At 43.7% G+C, this 17145-nt stretch overlaps 1 long non-coding RNA gene across 4 annotated transcripts in view; it reads right to left on the bottom strand.

Annotated features, from left to right (window-relative positions):
- The window catches only part of LOC128444847 (uncharacterized), a 97840-nt gene extending 80903 nt beyond the window's left edge, over positions 1–16937 (bottom strand). For all 4 annotated transcript variants that reach the window (XR_008339190.1, XR_008339192.1, XR_008339191.1 and 1 more), the window contains exon 1: positions 16815–16937. This is a non-coding gene — a long non-coding RNA (uncharacterized LOC128444847). The remainder of the gene's footprint in view (positions 1–16814) is intronic.
- Between the last annotated feature and the right edge of the window lie 208 nt (positions 16938–17145).

The following is a 17145-nucleotide window of genomic DNA, read 5'->3' on the forward strand; positions in this document are numbered from 1 at the left end:
TTTTCTTTTACAGCACATTGACACCGGCGTTGGGCCTTATCACCAAAAGCTCTAATGACAGCTTTGTTGGTGTCTTCTTCATGAACGGCACCATTTTGTAACCTGGAGACATTTGTATTCATTTAGTTTCAGTCTTGTTTTCCAGGTGTTGCCCCCTTGAATTGCCGTGCAACAACTTTGAGAAGCTAGTGTGTGAACGTTGTTGTGTGTGAATGGCTCTGATGAATCCGAGTAGCATTAGGGTTCACTGAGCAGGCACCTGACTCAACCTATACAGCATCTACAAAGAGCAGTGCACAGAGCAATATCTTTGGAAGGATTCAAGGCCCTTTGAACGTCCTCCTGCACGGCTTCATACCTCAACAACACAAAAAAAGGAACCATCAAATAACGAGAGTAAACATTCATTTCCTTGGGCAAAGCCTCGGAGCGAGGGAGAGTTGATGCCTCTATTGTGTGAGAGCGGGATAGATGTGTGGCCAGCGCACCAGTTTGTGTGGGCTTTCCCCGTTTCCCCCCCTGAGCAGCTTCAGTCGCCTCTAAATTTACACACTTTCACCTCCTTTCTGTGCTGTGTGATGTACATTAAGCTCTGGGGTCTGCACCACACTGGATCTCCAGCTTGAGGGGGCGCCAGGGTAGGAACCAACACTCGTAGGTACATACAAAGTTGAAAATCAAAATCAACTTCTCCCCTTACGTACAGACATTGTAATTTCTCTACAGTTGCTCATTGTGCTGCTGCGTCTGACTCCAACACGCGGGTCAGGAGGCAAGAAACTCTGGTAGTCCCCATGCCTCGCTCCAGCATTTGGAACCACTCTCGACCTATCACAAATTCCTCTTTCTTGGCAGCCGTACAGTTTTTCCCTCTCGCGCTCTCCCTTTCCTCTTTTCATCAGCGCTGGCAGTGGAACTGTAGTCTACATTCTGCACTAATTAACGACCTTCAGAGGAAGACCACCGAACTGGTGAACTGGCACACTCGAAGCACGCTTACAGTAAGACTCTCTTTCATTCTGTTTTCATCTTCCTCCGCTCTCGCTGTCCACCTCTCGAAAAGGCTGTGTTGTGTCGCGTTAGTCATCACAACGTTCCAGCTGAGGTGGTGCTCCCGACCTCCTCCAGACCACACAAACACACACACACACACACTAACACACAAACACACACACACACTAACACACACTGAAAATGCTCAGTTGACCCTGCCACCAACTCACATTAGCTCACTGTACATTATCACAGAATCTGGATAAACAACCGCAGCATCCACACGAGGGCGTGAGCCAAGTTGGCAGCTCCCCCTCTGTGACAAAGACCAACTGTTGACAATGCTTACCCTCATGCTCTAATATGCCACATTGCGTATTACAGTGCTTCTTTAATACCCTTTGATTTGGATGACTGTCTGTCAAATGCACCTTTACACGAGTCCTAATCCACTATTTAATCCTCCATATTCTTATTTCATGTAATACAAGAGCTCGACGGGAGTGTTACCATGTGTTGAAAGAGACATGTTCATATTTTAAGTAAGGATATTACTTAAAAAACTGAATTAACAGTGCCCATTGCTGCAGCTCGTCTTTTCAGCCTCTGTCGGAAAGGCTTGATTTGAACTCCTGTCTCTTTAAGACCCCCCCCCCCAAATCCCCAAAACGCCAAGTCTGTGTGTGTGTGTGGGAAAAGTTGCTCTGCTCTCACGTCACCTGGCTTTTTTGGGGGCCACACTATTACACCTTGACGTGACATCAACATTCCCCAAAAATATTGGTTGAACTACTGACAAGATGATTCAGGAGCTTCATGTGTTTCAGGAGATTCAGGAGCAAAACTTCTACATCGAGAAAAAACTAGAGAAGAAGAACACGTCAGGTTTAAGGTTCAGGAGCCGGTCTTGCCATTATTCTAAATTTCAAACTCATGCATCCCTCTTCTCAGATCTTTGACATCAACTGGCCCCGAAAAATAAAATCCCGTCCAGAGTTTTGACTTTTAGTTCAGCATTGGATTTCACCTTTTGATTGCAGCCCCTGCAATACCAGACAGATGTATCATTCATGATTGTGCAGAGTTCTGCGTCAACCCTAGTTCCTGCAGCCACAGCAAAGTCTGGAATAGCCCCTGAACAAAGAAGTATAAATGCAGCTTAAGTGAGGAAAATGATGTTTCATGCAAGGACCCATGTGACGTCTTGGTGTCCTTCAGCCGCCTCTACCACCACAGACAGCGGGGTCGAAAGTTTCAAACATTTCAGGACACGGTCAGAACAATAAGGTCACTTATTATGGTTTTGTGGAAAAGATCATTTCCATCGCACTCTTGTTTTTTCCTCCTTAAAAACTAGCATGGGTATATTTAAGAAGGGCAACACGCACACACACACAGGCTTATACGCCAGTATGAACACAAACACACACACACACACACACACACACACACACACACACACACACACACACACACACACACACACACACACACACACACACACACACACACACACACACACACACACACACACACACACACACACACACACACACACACACACACACACACACACACACACACACACACACACACACACACACACAGGCACTCTGCATCCAAACCCCAAGCTGCCTGTCTGGAGCATAAATTGAGTCTCTGTTCGTTGCCCTCACCCTCCTCGTCTCCACTGCCATCTTCCAGCCGCAACATCCACGCCTCATAATATGTCATAGGACAGAACACACCTAGAGCAGACGAGCTGACAGATGATTTAATTAAAATCAGGTACATGTTCTCCTTTGATCTAACACTATGTTGAATAGCCTGGGTCTTTTAGGATTCTCTACTTTCCTCGGGAAAGTTACAGGCTGTGTCCTGGAGTTAATTCTTAGCATTTCTCACGAGTTTGAATTCCTTGATTGCCGAAGTTGCAAGAAAGTACAAGCTTTCAAATAGACGAAGTGAATTACTCATGGAAACTGAGAGAAGTTAGGGAGGTCATCTTGTTCTTGTTGTAATATGAACCTAGAAAAGGTTTATCCACTTTAGGTCTTTGTTGTCAAACATGGATTTCAGCAGAGTGGCATCCTGTTTTACTTCATCTGTTTTGGAAGACAGTGCGGGGAGTATCTTGGCTGTCAGAGCAGTTTCTGAGTTGTGTTTGCAAACAATAGAGGAACTTTATCCCTGACAGGTGCAACAGGATTTTATTTTTCGTTAAGTGTCAGCTTCCCTCTCCACGGGGGAGATAGCCTCATGAGTCATGGATGCGACAGTGTGACAGGAATGAAAAACAGCTCTGGAGGAGCTCTGACAAAAAGGCCCATTAGCAAGATTAAGCAGCTCAGCGCACAGTTCCAAGGTGCGTGGTACTGTGTGAATATGAAACAGGGGTAAATAACTTTGTTCTTCCAACTTTCTTTAGTGTGAATAAAAAATAAAAAAAAGACATGAAAGATCCCTTCTCGGAACCTTCATGAAAAGTAGCAGATAAAGAGGGACAATTAGCACAATTGACAAAAGAGAGGGGGGACATTATGCAGCGACACGATGTTGACACTGTTCAGCTTCATCTGACAAACTCAACCGCGGGTCAAAAGCCCGACCAGACGGCCCAAACATATAAAACAGGAGGTGAGGGCTGAAGAATGAAGGAATTTCCGAGAAGACGGCGAGTCCGGGGGGGAGACAGTGTGCCTTGTTTCCCGAAGAGATGCTCTGGCATGTCAGTGATCACAGACAGCCTTCCATCGTTAAGTGACTCTGAATAGCAGCGGGAGGACGGAACAACAAGACCGCTGGACCAGAGCAGGGCGAGTGGTGCTGGCAGGGCCGGCGCTTTGTTCCGGGGAGCCGAGCAGGAGGCTATCACGGCCGGGGCCAACCGCTAGCCACGTGCTCCTCAGCGAGGCCCTGCTTGAATTATTACATTTCATTCTGTTATCTTTCATCATGGTTCATTACAGACGGACAATTGAGATTCGAGAGAAGCCCCGCACTCAGGGGTCCCCGCAGATGCCCTCAGACGGAGAGAGAGAGAGAGAGAGAGAGAGAGAGAGAGAGAGAGAGAGAGAGAGAGAGAGAGAGAGAGAGAGAGAGTGAGGGAGACGGAGAATCCCTGCACTCTCCGCTGAAAAGGATGGAGGAGGATGGACAAAAACACATTGTCTGTGGATTTAAAAAGGAGGCTTATGGCCGCTATGAAAAAAAGAAAGAAAAAAGAAATGTGCTTTTGGAGGGAGAGAAGAATGAATCTGCCCGCTGATGCACACTCAATGAGACGTACGCGAGTGGAGCCATAGAAAAGGAGCGAGGATTGAAAGGGATGGAATCTGAGGCAAATGACACTCCAGTGTTTTGAAAATAACTGACAGCTGCACAATAGGACACCAAAACAGACTGCAATCTGTCCATAGATGAGATGAAAAGACAGGGACTTGAATAGAAGTGCGACCAAATACATACAGAGATACTGTCCATTCACGGCCGGAGTGGATAAATAGACAGCCGTGAAAATGGACATGAAAGGTGAGGTTTTGCTCTGATAAATGAACCCAACAAAGGGACATCAACAAAGAATTTGTGGGGAACAATTAGACTGTCTCATTTTCAGTACATGAGTGGCACAAGTATGCCGAGTTCAGGCCTTGAGAAATCGTGTTTGCCAGAGGGTCCCACTTAATGCATTCAGAAACATTCAGACTCACAGAGACAAAAACAGAAACCAAAAGCCAATTTAACATTGAAGTGGTGAGTTCAGCAGGGGACGCTGTTATTGTTAGAGCCAATCATAGCTGATTACAAACCTGTCCGAATCAGTGACGTGTCCCTGAATGAATGAGCCGCAACCCTGGAGGAGAAATGCATGTGTGAAATTGTACGATTGCCCGTCTCTCCTCGGGACGCCTCCGACTGTCCCTAATGCATCTGCGTGTGTGTGTGTGTCTGTGTCTGTGTGAGAGTGTGTGTGAGAGAGTGTGTGTCTGTGTGTGCAGAGGTGAGCATCAGAACACACTCCTCTTGTCACTCGCTGTTCGCTGCATAACACAGACATTTTCCATTCTGTCAGCGCGAGCAGTGAGCACACTGGCTCCTTCTAAACTCAGTCGCCACTTCATTAAATGACTTCAGACTCTTGGCAGAGTCAGTGGGAAAAGTCTATATTAACTGTGTGTGAGATCCACGGGGTGACCAACAAAGGCCATAGTTGTTCCTCCATGCTGGGTGCTGCTCGGGGGAATTCTGGGGCCTATCGGGGTCCCCTTCCACGGGGCCCTCTGCCCCACTTATACCTCACACACACACTTCTTCTTCTTCTTCTTCTTCTTCTCCCCTCTCTTTCACACGTCACACACATGCACGCCGACGCTAATAAACACACGAGGACGCACACCAGAGTCACATAAAGCTTTGCTGACCTTTGCCCCACTTTCCAGGAAAAGGGGCTGGGAGAGTGAGTTACTGTAAATTAGCGAGCGCGGGGCTAGCGCCTGCCACGGCAGAGGATAAAGTGCACATGTGTGTGCTTGAGGGGCACAGCTTTGACATCATTATGCACTGTGCAGGATTGGGCCGATTTATGGGTTGGGGACTGGAGAATGGAGAATGGAAGCGAGGGATCGGGGTTGATGTCTCCTCTCACAGCTCGACGCGACAGCTGGCTCGTTTGTTTACTGGACTTTCAGGATGGAAGGAGGCAGTCGTATGTCACCTAGTGGCCGGGGGGAGAAGCTCGCGCACCATTGGCTGTCGCCGGGCCAGGTCGGAGGGCTGGGTCATTTGGGAGCGAGCAGGGGCAGCTCAGCCAAATGGACCAGTCCCCGCTGCAATCAGGACTTGTGCATTTTGTAGTTTAAAAAAAAAGGAAGGAGAGAAGCTTTGCAAGTAAAAGTTCCACCACAAAATATCATTCAAGAAGTATTACAGCAAAGAGGCGCTGGAGTCAGGAGCCAAGAATTGAGGGGGTTCACTGACACAATGGACTTCAGTTTTGTTTCTGAAGAATAGCTGAGCTTTCACTTTCATAGCTTTCATTGATTATATTACATTCATGGCTACTGACCAAACTCAGAAAGCACGAACTTGTATTAGGCCGTTTGGACATGTCATCATCCAAATGTGGACAACTTCACATGTCCTCAGCTGTGTCTCAATTCAGGGGCCGTGTCCTTCACAGGCTCTTTCCATATGTGAATCCTTCCCAGCCAAAAATATCCCATGATTCATTGCGCTTCCGTGTAGAGCTGTTTTAATGGCGGCAAAAAGCAAGGCTGAAACCAAAGTACTCCACCAATCAGCCAACGGTAAAAAAAAACATCTTCCTCTATTGCTAGGCCGAACCACCAGATGAATTTAGAAAACTAAACGAAACTGCAAGTGATAAAGAAACAACAGTTAAAGCCAATCAACTGGGTTCGCTTGATATTCCAGTTTGTGAACGACTAACTTCTGTTTCCCGATCGACTGGATGTATTTGTTGTTATTAAGCAGGTTATCGGGCCACATGCCATCTTGAATTTGGAGGAGAAAAATAGCTATGAAAAAATAGCTAATTTCTTTAATAGAGGGAACTGAAGAACATTTACATCAACACATAATGAATGAATATTTGGATAACGGTGTATTCACACTGTCTCATAATCAAACTTGGACATTTCCTCACGTGTGTGTTCCATATGGTCAGTGTACAACCACTCTGGTTAACAGCATCTGCACCGTACATGATCCTAGTGCACGTATTCATGTTCCTGTAATGTCTTGCATTGTGAAACACTGTGTCAACACAGGAGGCCGAACGTGAGCTGCACATTAACAGAGCACCACTCAGCTCGGCTCCACACAGGAAGCCTTCAGATCACCCGCGTTGTGTGGAAGACCCCGACACGCCATCTCTGTGGTTACGTGCACAAAACACAGGGAAACCGATCTGATGTGTAAAAACACACTAATAGATGTGTAGCACAAGTAAAACTTGACCTGTATGAACAGCTGGACCGATTGTAACAGAACCACATCTGTCTATAACTGTCTTGTAAAGGTTTCATATCGTTTCAGCCCCAAGCCTCAGAAGTACAGAGGCACAGACTTGCAACCTCCATTTCCCCCGGAGGTGATCAAAGCATTCAAAGGATATTCATTTAAAAAAAAAGAAACACCTACAGGCTCATGTCACAATGTTTTCATGTGGTGGTCTCACTTTCACACATATATGGTCAATTTAGAGTTTCCAATTAACCTTTACCTCAATCTTCATAACGGTATAAATATGAATATGTCTGGGATTACCCAGAGAAAACATATTTAAACATGGAGAGCACATGAGAGCTCCACACAGAAACACTATGACCGAGCTGGGATTCAAACTGGGAACCTTCTTGCTGTGAGGTGACTGGTACCCAGCGCACAGAGATGACCTGAGAGGGAACTCCGATTGTGAATTTACACACTGTGTAGTGATGAGACTGTGGATGTGTTGATGTGTGAGTCCAGAGTGTGTGTATAAGTGTGTAAGCTGCTCCTGTGATGTATATCTGTGGATGGGACATAATTGAGGTAGATCTTAAACTTGGGAGCAAAACTTTGATAGATCTATTTCCCCTCTAGGCTCAGACTGTCTTTTACTGATTACGTGTAATTATCCGATTCAGACGACCGTTCATCAAATCCATACAAAGTTCACCTTTCACTGGAAGCTCTCCATATAGGGGGAAGTTTACTTTCAATTAAAGTAGGCCACAGAGACGCTCACACATGCTCGCACACGGCCGCTCACCTCCAGGTGACTCCAGCAGCATCCTGAGCCATCCACCGCATTACACAGGGAGATTCAGTGCACAAAATTAAGGAATAACACCCGGCAACAATATGGCTCAGTTCTTCCCACCACGGGGCTTCACTCGGGGAAATGTGTGGAGTTTCAAAATACTACATCCTTCCTACAGTGTGCGACCATTCTGAATAAGGCCCCTCTGTCTTTAATTGGCGTCTTTTGCCTTCTTATCGGCGTCTGTTTCTCTCTTTCACTCTGTCGGGCTCTCTGAGATACATACCCTTACACACACACCGCATTCCCACCTAATCCACATCCATCCTCTCTGTGGAACACACTGGAGATTGATTTTGCTCCCAGTATAAACTTCCACAGTTGAGGTCAGACTCAGGGGTCACAGGGGCCGACAAAGGGCCAGGGAGCTCCACTTCAAAGGGAGTCAGGCCCGAGCAGGGCAGCCAGCATGGTAGAGCTTCTCTCCGCTCTCTCTTTGCACCTCGCACATCCCCAGCACGACTGTTTACTATTGTTAATGCCAGACAGTCAAGGCTAAGTTAGCTGGCTGCTGCTTTCAAAACGTCTTGACTTTTCTTGGATCCGCTTTTCCTCACAAACCCAGCGTTGTAAATCATGCACTGGAATATAAAAAGGAAAATATATCTGCGTGCTTATATGACATATCTCCGTACATGGTTTGGTAAAATGCCGCATTAGCTTGAGACATTTGTCGTCGCTGACAGGGACCTTTGAGGATGTTTATTGATTTTGTTTGGAACCCTGTGGGAACAATCATGTGACAGAAATAGTGATAACTACTGATTTGGGGATTACAATTTATGATCAATCAGGTTTTGATATATCTTAAAACGTAACTTCATCAGATAGTTCATAGTTTTTTTGCCAGTTTCAGAATATCTAATTCACTTTAAAAGTTTTATAAAGCTTGGCTACTGATAGTTCTCAAAGTTAGGCAACAGAAAACAATAAGAGAGTATAAGCATTTCAAAGAATTCCCAACTGTAAATATTCTATAGAAAAAAAATCTTTTGTTCAGCCCTTTAACTGAAGTGGACAGATGCTCCCTCGTGTAAAAAAAAAAACTCAATTCACTGTGGGACAATGTGTTTTTTCTAAATGTTCCTTTAAAGCCCCACTTTCTGATCCCACCAGTGTGACTTTTCTGCCATCTAGTGGTGAGCAAGGACAACAGCAGCCGTGAGGATGAGGAGCCTTGAAGGGCAAAGCCAAGTTTCATAGAGCTTAAAGTATAAGTACATGTTTTCTAAGCTGTCATCAAATTCTTCACATTTCCTTTTTTTACTGTTATTAGAATATGCGACACAAATACACCTCTGGCACAATAATTCAATCCATGAGACAGGCTCAGAGACAGTTTCATCCCCCAGGCCATAAGACTCTTAAACTCCTCTGAACTGTAATAACTCCACTAAATAAGCAGATTTGCACTATTGCACAAAATTGCACTACTGTTCTTTCTTTCTTCAGCTGTATATATATATATATACACATTTTATTTCATATTTTAAAGTTTTGATATCCTATTTTACACTATTTTATTCAAATCATTATTATTATTTTTTTTTATTCTTGAGCATTGTTAGAAGAGAGCCTGTGACTCAATCATTTCATTGCCAGCGACTGCTTAATTTTATATCTGTGTGCATTTGATAATAAAACTCTTGAATGTCTTGAATCTTGATCTGAAAGAATCAAATGGATGGATTGAGAGATTCAGTAGAGGTGGAGGAATTATGTCAGCATGCTGAACTTTAAACATATGTCATATACAGTGTATTATGTGAATTATATATTGGTTTGTATGCATTCATGTGTTATATATGAATTCATATTATAGCAAGTGTTTCTGTAGATAGTTGTAGCAGAACCAAAAATGAATACCACAACTCAACTATACGTAGATGGATGGAGTTATGGATGGATGGAAAGACGGAAAGATGGATGGAAAGATAGAAGGATAGATGATAGATGTATAGAAAAGGCATAATGGATATACAATGTTTGTTCCCCTAGAAAATAAGTATGAGATTACAAAAATAATAAAATAAAATATGTGATGAAAAAAAACAATGTTGTGTGTTTATGATATCTATTTACATTCTTGATTGGAATATTTTCTCATTAGAATGACTAATTAACAAATGACTTATAATTCATAAAGTGTGGTTTCACATCAGGCTCATACAGACTGAGATTCAGACATATGGCCAGTGTTTGTCTCTGAGTACATATAACAAGTGATCGCTGCCTGCACGTCACAAGTTGTGTTGTGTAGATGCTTCTTCTGACCACTAGAGGTCAAAGTTTTACCATCTATCAGCCAAACCCTGGATTTAAAAAAATAAATAAAGCAACAATAATTTCACCCCCTGTCATGAAGAGAACAAGCCAGTGAATACAAGGCCCTGAAGGGGGCGCTCAGTCAATTACAGCTCCGACTGCAATTAAGTTAAAAGTCACAATTGTTCAAGCGTTGTGCGATTATCACAAAGAAAAACCACAACAAGGGCCACGACACATCTTCAGCAGCGACGCACAAAACGAGAAAAACACACTTTAACAAATACAGGTGAAACTAGTCTGTGTGTGTGTGTGTGTGTGTGTGTGTGTGTGTGTGTGTGTGTGTGTGTGTGTGTTGCATATCAACTGGGTTTAACGAACGCAGAGATAGTTTGCAGGATAAGTTGTAACAGGAAGTGGTGTTAACGTGTGGTGATAACTTGTTGTGATAGCTTGAAACGGGAAAAAACAGGCGACCCAGCCGACTTCATGACATCACTCCTCTGTGTGCACCTCTAGGGGACGTGTGTTGACGTGCACTGACGTTGGCACTCGGGGGAAATTTACATCACCACCGTCAGCAGCTGGTAAACCTCAAGAGATCAGACACACCTTGAAACAGCTGTACAAAAAAAACGTTTCTGTCACAATGACTGCAAAAAAATAAAAATAAAAACGGTTTCTACTTCACTGATCATGAAAAACAGCAGGACAAGCCTCATCGAGCAGGAGAAGGCACACGGCGTGCTTCTGTTAATAATGCAAAGCTACGACTTACAGTAAACACAAGCAGTGTGTAGAGATGTGCAGCTGTGTATGTGACGGATGTGAAAAATCCCAGCTGTCACTTCTTTGGGTGAGAAGCAGCCGACAGCCGCTGAGTCAGACACGAGTCCATCCACACTCGACGTGGAGGAAATTGTTCAAATTAGATTTGTGATATTTGTGTTTTCCTGCAGATATTGTACAACAAACTCTGCACATGCACAAAACAACCCCCCCAAAAAAAGCACCAACAGCAGAAACATGATATGAGAATCTGCTGTATTATAACAGGAGGGTTTAATGTGTAGCAGCACGAGCCAGGATGTTCTTTCTGCAGAGCAGCTGTGGAGTCCCATAGTTGAGCCCGGTCCAATTCTCAAACAGACACATCTGCACACGCAACACAGCTGTTTGGACCGGTTCTCAGATCATTGTCCGGAGTTGCCACTGTTGAGTGTGAGACATGCTGCGACTTACTGAAGGAGGTTTAGTTAAAGATGAGGGAAGGCACCTGGGGAACGAGCAGGAGCATCAACAACACTAACACCTCACTCACTGCACAAGAAGCTCCATCCTTCCATCATCTCTCCTGTTTACCCTCTGAGGGTCGTGGGAGCCGAGCTGCAGCTAATCCCAGCTGACATCCGACAAATCACCATCAGGACGAGAACCTGCTGCTTTCAAACACGGCCTCAATCAAGTCCCTTTAACGTCTTGTTCAGCTGCTTTAAAACTTCTGTTCTCACACGCAGCTCCTCCAGGTGAAGTGTCGAGAAAACTTCATGGTTGCCGTGCACGTGTAAAAGCAGCTTAAGACACCGCGCCGCCTCCTCCACCTCCTGCTGCGCCCGGTGAACACACGCCGGCTCTCAGCCATTAAACAACCGTTTCATTTTTCAACCTTGTCTCGAAGTTCCTCTCGTGGAGCGACTTATGTTTTATTAACGGTTGTCAGTGTTCGTTGTGTCTCACAGGCAGGTTCTTTACACAACGCCACATAGTAAAGTTACAGAGGCTTCACTTTCGTTTCCATATTTAAACTTTAAGGCTATGGGGGGGGGGGACTCTTACTTATTTGCATCATATGTAGTTTAGAGTGACAAATACAGTATTAACTGTGCATATGGATAATTCAAGAAACGTTGTCATTTATCCTCAAGCTTAATTCTCAAGCCACTCGTCACCACACAACCAAATTATGTAAATAAAAGAATGACTCCAGCAACTGAAACCTTTCTCAACGAATTTCTCTCAAAATGCTTCTTCTGGGAAATTAATCTTTAGGAAATGTAATACTAACCACTATGCAGGCAACACACTGACACAACTCGTTCCATTAGAAAATCTTTATCACTCTAATTATATATCTAATCTGGAGACATACCTTTTTTTACATGGTTTCTACTTTAGTCTAATCACATGATTCTGTAAATGTCCATAATTCTTTCATTGTGTTTATTTTGATCATATTTTTAACCCTTTGAAAGCAGCAACAGAAATGGTCCCCAGTGCCTCCACTGGGATTTCTGCTCACTTGTGATGTCATTTCTTTGAGTAGCTTCAAAAGCTCAATGCGTCTTAAATCTGCACAACCTAAGCTAAATGGTTATATAAATCATAATAAATGAAAAACAACTAACGAATAAGTACAAAAAGTAATAATTAAATTGTGTCATCAATAAATTAAATTAAGTAAAAAGTCTGAGATGTTTATTCATCTAATTTGAGAAGGAAAATAAAAGACAGAGACCTTAACTTTCTGTTGGAAAAAGAATAAATGTTATTTACTATTACAGTAAATTTATTTTAGATCGATTCAAACAGCATCATGCAAACAACAATCTCCCATGTTCAGTTAGGGGCTAGTTTATTTAACTCTAATTCAATCTGGTTTATTTCTCTGATCATTTGCACTAGTTATTATCTCTACTAGTATTAACCATTAATTTGCTGCAACAGTAAAATACTTCGGGTTCATTTAAATGTGCTGTATAAATAAATTTGACTTTACTTTACTAAAACTGTGTGCATATGTTTTTGTTTTAAATTGTACACCCCCCCATTATTGTCCTCTGCTCATATTAAATGCATAAAGATGCCGAATGCATGAATAAATACTGCTCTGTGTTTGTTTCCCTCAATATGAGAAGTCGTGTTGTTTTATTCAGTTTCTTCTTATCTTCACATGTGGTACAGTTCTGTATTAATGTTACATGAACTGCGTCGGTGAAAAGTTGATCCTCGCTCTTGGGCAAAAAAAAACAAGCTCAGTTTGTTTCTCCGCAAAACTGCACCCGTGACTTTACTGTAAAGAAAACCACCAAAACACTGCGGTGTGTCAGTCCCAGCTGATCCGAGCCTTGCTGGTGCGTAGGCAGCGCGAGAGGAAGCCATGACGTCAGCATGTTTCATCTGAGACTGTGAGGTGGTTGTCTGCAGCAGCGACAGGAAAACAAACAAACCTCTTCTTGTTTTTAAGATTGCTGATGAGAAAGTAGATTTTTACTGATGATGGAGTGAAGTGTGAACATCCACCGAGGCGATACTGTGACACACGTGATGCTGATTGGTGAAGGGACGATGACACGATGTCTCTGACTCCAAATCTGATCATATTTAGTTTCATATATTGAAATACTTCACAAATTCAATACATTTTGACACCGATCGACAAACGTCTTACCTCAAACTATTCAAATCCTCAAAGCTGAGGCTCCCTCGTAATAAGTCAAACACGTGCGGGACCTTGATGATGCAGCTCCGCTCCACGTTCTCCACCAAGACTCCAAATGACGTCACCAGAGCAAGATGGCAGCACCAGGCTACTTGGCTTCTAGGTAGTGGGAGGAAGGGAGACACGTCCTCCATCTTTGTTTACCGTCTAAAGTCCATCCGGGATCAAGATAATAAGACTCGGCCTCTTTTTGTTACTCAACTGTTTTTAAAATTTTCTTTTTGAGATATGATTTTGCTTTTTAATGACGTTGTGGAAGTATTTTTCTTTCACACGTGTTTTTTGTTTCGTTTTTACATTGTATCGTCTGCTCTTAATCTCACACACACACACACACACACACACACACACACACACACACACACACACACACACACACACACACACATTTCGAGAAAAATACAAACGTGACACAACCAAAAACACCACCAGCCATTCAAAGGACTTTTGGAGACAAACATATATAACCTGAATAATAAGTCTTTACTTAATCTCTGTCTTGGTTAATTGAATTTTGATTGTGCAATCTATCAATCTATCTATCTATCTATCTTTCCATCAGCTTTTCTACAGATTCCTCCTTCAAATTAGAAACCCACTGACAAAGACAACAAGCCCAATCAATACTAAGTAGACCGGCAAGTTCTCCAAACCACAAAATGTACTCTAGAGAAATGATTTGCAGAGAAGCAACAGTGAGCCTGAGCCTCTGCCAACCCTTCAGCCGATTCAGTGTCGCAGGCATTCTGACAGGAAGCCATTCCCTCCCCCCTTCCCTCCCTCCCTCCTCCCCCCCCCCCCCCCCCCCCTCCGAGGTGGGCGTGCTGAGGGAACACAGAGGGTGCAGATGTTGACGTTCCACAACGAAAGCTGTGCCCACATCCGTTCTGAATGAAGACTCTCGTGGCCTACAGCGAGCTGCACCGACCCACAGTGAAGCAGTAGGTGACAGAACGCAGCCCGTCTTCAGGCTGCAGTTCACTCTCAGCACCACTAGAGCTCAGAGACGACACCAGCAGCCACCAATCGTTTAGAGACGAGCCTCCAAGTGGGTGTGGCTTAGTGAGGAAGTCAATTACTTATCTGGAATGTTAATGTCATCAAGAAGGTTTTATTGAACATGATTGAAGCTTTCAGAAACAGAACTGGACCCGTTGTCCTGTCGGGTGTTTTACCTCCTGTCTCACGTTTCAAGCATTTTGTGTCACTTCTCACCACGGACGCATTCCAAGCTGCTGAGGCTGCTGGGTAATAACAGGTATTTGTCCTTCAGTCACTGGGCAGAGCCGAGTGATTCTTTAATGAACTCTGCTCCACCATCAGCCGGCTCGTTGGAACTACTCAGACAAATCAACCAAAGGCTTGTTACGTCAAAAACCATCAAGGTATTTCCATTATTCTAAGCTACCAAGATCGAATCAAGATTTAAAAAGATCTAAAATCTGTCAATAACGATATTTTTATGACGATAATAAAAGAAATAACGGTAACTGTTACACTATTATTGATTTTTCTGTTTAAAGAAAGAAGCTCATGAGTGAAGATTCTGGTTTTGAACTATTTTTACAAGGAGAAAAGGACAAACACTTCTGAGGTACATAAATTACAAGTTATATTTGCTTATTATTCTTACACAATGCTTTCACCTTATAATCAATACACATCGTTTTTAAAACATGAACAGAAACTGGTCTACCTCTGTCAATCAGGTCAATCTAAGTCAAGCCATGACCTCTGGAGGATTTTCCGCAGAATTGGAACCGGACTTTCTCCGGACGTTTCTTTTCACACATGAACAACTCAGTTCACAACAACAACACAAAGATCTCGGCAGGATTCAGGCGACTGGCTGTGCAGGAAGTGACGTATTGAATCCACTGAGGAGATCAAGTGTTTGTGTTGACAGCGGTGTTGACCCTCATCCCCTACTAGCTCTTTTGACCTCTTTGGTCAGAGTACACTGCTGTTTCAATCCAGAGATGTTTGTTTTTCTTTTTGTTGTTTTCATAGTTGCATCAATTGCGTCTTTAGAAACATCATCAGCACGCCCACTCACATCGTGGTGAATCTCACATCAGCTCCTCCGGACTTCCTTCAGACATTCTACCTGGGGGCTGATTGGAGGAAGACCACAGGAAGTCCGGAGGCTCTCACACGGACATGTATCTACATTGGACCTCATCACTATGCTTTGTTTTATTGCCTTAATATCTTAAAGATATTAAACAACATAAAAGCATAGAGACACATGGGTTCCATATCTGAGGTATAGATCAATTATGTGTTATTTCTTCACAGTGCATAAGCATTTTATTATCTATCCACTGTGAGTTGCTAATTAAAATTGTGCAGAAGACCTCATAAAAATATATAATCAAAATAATATAACAAAAATATATATTTATTTATATTGTTGTAATTATTGCTGTTACTTTATTGACCAGCTTTAATATCTCACTGGTTGAGCTAAGTCATAAATTAAAGAGTCATAAACAAATCTGAGGTGGATCAATTATGGTTTATATCCTCACTGTGCATTAGCCTTCTATCTATCTATCTATCTATCTATCCTTCTATCTATCTATCCTTCTATCTATCTATCTATCTATCTATCTATCCATACATGCTCATAGTTATGTCTTTATGGCCCAGCTCTAGCGTCCTAGTGGCTCCTCGCAGTAAAGAGACGCAGGCACGAGATGTTTTGGTGCTGAGCCTCAGTCACGTCACCACACCCTGAAAACCTCTGGAATTGAATTAAAGTCTCGTGAGCTGATCCACTGACTCTGAATCGGTCACCGAACGGGACGATGGTTGATTCTCAGACTGATACCGATGTTCGAACAGTTTAACAACAGGTTACAGATCTGTGGCGGCGGGCGAGCAGAGAGTTGTGGAGGGAAACGTTTTGGTTTCTACTCACGACGACGACTTGACGTTTTACTACGAAGCGGCGACGTCACTCGACAACACGTCTTCACACGAGCCGCTGGAAACAAAGTAACACGTCGAGCCGCGCGACGACTTTGAAGTTAGGAGAAGAAACAGACCCGCAATGTCTCCTGCTCGTGTTTCACTACACAACAGCTGTGTAGCAGAAGCTCTACCACCACCACTACTACTACTACTACTACTACGAGTCACGAGAGCACACGCACACACAAACACGGACACACACACGCACACACGCTGCGGACACACGGTCCAGATGAAAGCCCAGCTGCTTCTCACCTGTTCTCGGAGCCGAGGGTCGCTCGCCTGCGTCATTTCTCGGACTTTCCGCACGCGAGGAGCTTTAAAGCAGCGTGTGAGACTTGTTTACAAAGTTTCATCGTGACTTCTCATTGGTCCCGTATGGAGCTCAGGCCACGCCCCCGCACCTCGGTCACTGGGCCGAGTCTCAAACCTGTTTCCTGCTTCTCGCTGCCTCCCTGCAGACAGAGGGAGGCGAGTTGGAGCCAGGAGATTCAGCTTGGCTCTGATTTGAAAATAATAATATTAATAATATGCATCTTCTTATAAAGTTGCCCTTTCAAAACTAGTTCGAGGGAACACTGAGTTG

Source organism: Pleuronectes platessa, chromosome 7 (assembly GCF_947347685.1).
Source record: "Pleuronectes platessa chromosome 7, fPlePla1.1, whole genome shotgun sequence".
NCBI lineage: Eukaryota > Metazoa > Chordata > Actinopteri > Pleuronectiformes > Pleuronectidae > Pleuronectes > Pleuronectes platessa.